Source organism: Triticum aestivum, chromosome 7B (assembly GCF_018294505.1).
Source record: "Triticum aestivum cultivar Chinese Spring chromosome 7B, IWGSC CS RefSeq v2.1, whole genome shotgun sequence".
NCBI lineage: Eukaryota > Viridiplantae > Streptophyta > Magnoliopsida > Poales > Poaceae > Triticum > Triticum aestivum.
In genome coordinates, this window is record NC_057813.1 from 131,079,230 (window position 1) to 131,082,867 (window position 3,638).

General features: G+C 38.6%; 1 long non-coding RNA gene across 1 annotated transcript; it reads right to left on the minus strand.

Moving 5' to 3' along the window:
* Positions 1-729: 729 nt before the first annotated feature.
* LOC123163045 (uncharacterized) lies at positions 730-2,980 on the minus strand. The gene is made up of 3 exons (XR_006481684.1): positions 2,692-2,980; positions 2,326-2,561; positions 730-1,147 (listed from the first exon to the last, which is right to left on the minus strand). It is a non-coding gene; the product is annotated as an uncharacterized lncRNA (long non-coding RNA).
* Between the last annotated feature and the right edge of the window lie 658 nt (positions 2,981-3,638).

Here is a 3,638-nt window from a genome sequence, read left to right on the forward strand (position 1 = left end):
TGGGTCTGACCCATGATGCACTTTCTTAATAGCTCTCTTATCAAGACTTTAGGACGATCGAACACACAAGACCGCCGAAAAATCGAAGGCATGGAAACAACTCCAGCAACTTGCATCCAATATACGCCTGCGACGCCCAAACGATCGAAGGCACAAAGAAGCGTCCAACAAACTGAAGACACGACATCAACACCATCAACCTCAGGTAATATCCACATGCAATTCTTCAGGTATGTCAGCATTTGATCTCAGCTCAACCTTGCTTCTAATCTTCTATGTAAAAACCCTACTGAGACTGAACTGTAAACCATGTTTTTTTTCAGGCATCCACACACTACCATGACAGGAGTGTGAAAGCTACAAAAGGAGGTACACAATTGAACACTTATTGATTTACAGTGCCATACCAGATAAACAATATTGATCTCCAGATGTACTGTACATGACACCTCCATTATTAGTCTCTATATCTCCAAATGCACTTACATGTGTGAAGTGGCACACTATTAAGAAAACTCTACATGTCACTGACGAAATCAAATTTCCAGAGATGACAGTCCAACATACGTAAGCGCTAGCAGCTCACCATACAAAAATAAAGAAATATCAAGCTCTAAACTCAAGGATCACAAAGCGGACAAGGACTGCAGAGGGAAGAAGAAATACGAACACATGGGCTCCTAAAAAATTCAGAAAGGATAATGCTAAAGAAGATAAGGAATTGAAGCATACAGGAAGAGAAAGCAACAAAATTAACATTAGAATCAATGTTGGAGACAACAATAGAACCACAACCTCAACAAGTGCTAATAGAAAGACATGGAAGTTTGAAAGGCCAACATACAAATGCTAATATTGCAAATCATTGCTATGGTGTGAAGAAATATTAAATTCAACAAAGGAACTACGAAACCCTCTTTGGAATATGTTGCAAACAGGGAAAAATCAATCTGCCACCACTAAGAGAGCCTCCACCATACCTCGGAAACCTCTTAAGAAATGAAGGGCAGAATTATAAGGTCATACAACTTGTTGTTTTCATTCACATCGATGGGAGGAGTTGTGGACAAGGAAATAAAAACTCACAAAGAACTTTCTGCTTTCCGTTTGCATGGACAGAACTACCACCACATCAGAACTCTTTTACCTGAAGGTACAGACAAACCTCGGTTCACACAGCTGTACATCTATAATAATTTAAATGAGGTTGCAAACAGGATAAGTGCGTCAAGATGCAATGATGATAAATCAACAGTGTACACCAAGATCGTCAAAGAATTGCAAATAATACTCGACGACAATAACATCCTTATAAAAACAAGGTAGGAATATATTTGCCTAAGCAAGCATTCTGCCATGGACAACTGTATGTGGCATTATCAAGAGTGACAAATAAGGAAGGATTGAAGGTGCTGATCAACGGCAAAGAGTGTCCAACTGAAGATGCCGCAAAGAATATTTTTTATAAAGGGATATTCTAATTTACAATGTAGTTCATCAAGTCAACAAAACTAGAATTTTGAATAGACAATGCATGTGAAATTACATAGAGTTGAAGACAACCTAACTATATATACATATGTCTGATCTTTCCACAAAATATTATCGCTGAATATTTTTATCTCTCTTTTATCATCATTTAAAAAAATTGAAGCACGAATATTTTTACATAGCTACATACCTCTTTTTCGAAATATAAGCCTTTTTAGAGGTTTCAATACGGACTACATATGGACGTGTAGAGACATATTTTAGAGTGTAGAGTCACTCATTTTGCTCCGTATGTATTCCGTATTAGAATCTCTAAAATAACTTATATTTAGGAACGGAGGGAGTTTTAGAGTGTAGATTCACTCATTTTACTCTGTATGTAGTCCGTATTGGAATCTCTAAAAAACTTATATTTAGGAACGGAGGGAGTACTATATTTGATCGTTCTAGAGAAAGTTCACAAATAAATTCCACCTAAATAGTGATTACTAATATCTCTCGCACTAACACTCTTATCACTCTTACAAATAATCTCTCTAAAAAATAGGCATCAACATAGCCTCCCCAGCCGAATAAATGTATGTGTATTCATATAATTAATACAGATGTGCTGAAGAGATAATAGGTGTTGCAGGTAGTACAGACAAGACACAACAATGAATTATTGAACACTTTTTGCTATACGGAACTTCATATAATTAATACGGATGTGTTGCAGAGATAATCTAAGTTGAAGAGACGATCTAAGTTGGGCAGAATGTCAACTGAAAAAAAGTTAATTCCCCAAAACAACGCAAGGTAAGCAAAAAGGCAGGGGATATGAGTAACTCTTACATAAATTGAGGCAGTCTTCGCTCGCTTGATCCTAAAAAAACTCCATGCGCATATTGGTCACCTCTCTGCATTTGTCCTTCCCGGCTTCTGATTAGTACCTCACCATAGAACACCCTCTCCCTTTGGCGAGCATGAAAATTATGAGTAAGAAGAAACCATGCAAAGATAAAAAAGGTAGAGAAAGGTGAGGAGAACATAAACATCTCCTTATCTACACCAGAAAAAATCTCCACCAGCTGCAGGAAGATGATAACAGGAGACCATGAGCCGATTTCTCATAAAGAATCCAAAATCCACGCAATTGCTGGATCCTAGCAGACCAAGCATCTGGGAAAGAAGGAGAAGGAAGGGAAGAGGAGAGATTACCTGGAGGAGAGCCACCGCTCAGGTTCAAGGGGGGCAAACTTCACGGCCATCCAGTCGACGGCGGCGGCGAGAAGCAGGCACGTGTGGTCAAGCTGGAAGACCGGCCGCCGCCGAGAGACTGGAACCACGACACTCTGCCGCAAATCCTACTCACCACGTCCTTCTCACTTGATGGATCTAGCAACGAACTGTGGCTGAATCCCTAGATCAGGGGAGGAAAAGAGGAAAATGAATGAGAGGAGAACGAGAATGGGAAATGGGTTCACGTCGAGAGAAAAGAATGGACAAAAGGCATGAATGGTAGTACAAACGTACAGATGCAAAATACAGTACTACAGTACGAGATTAAAACTGTGTTATTTCTCAAAAAAAAAACTGTGCCACTTCACACCACTTCCTCCGATCCATCTGTCACACGCTCCTCTCTCGCGATTGCATCGGACGGCTGCGAGCGGTCGCACAGAACACACGGAAAATGCTCAAGCACTTTCTAGCATTTGTTTCGTTTTCAGATGGGCCGTATCTAATATGAAGTGAAAACGAATATTTTTTTTCTATTCAATTTATTCACTCCTATATAGTATTAAATTTTTATTCCATTTTTACAAAAGGGTATATTAGCTACAGAATATACTATGGGAGATTAGTTATAGAATAGAACCTTCTCAAATACATAGAAGCTACGGAATTCAGTATTTCATGATGGATTGGGAATATGTAGTAAAAACAAACAAAGAAAGAAGTTGTTGGGCATTCACACAAAAAAATGTTGGCCAAACTAAAATAATACTCACACCGTTCAAAAATAAGTGTTGTGGTTTTAGTTTAAATTCAAGCTAAAATCACGGCACTTATTTCAAAACGGAGGAAGTACATGCAGATAACCAAAACACAAACAATGATATGAAGAGGAAAAATGCATAAGGGGAGATCTTCTGTACAATGTA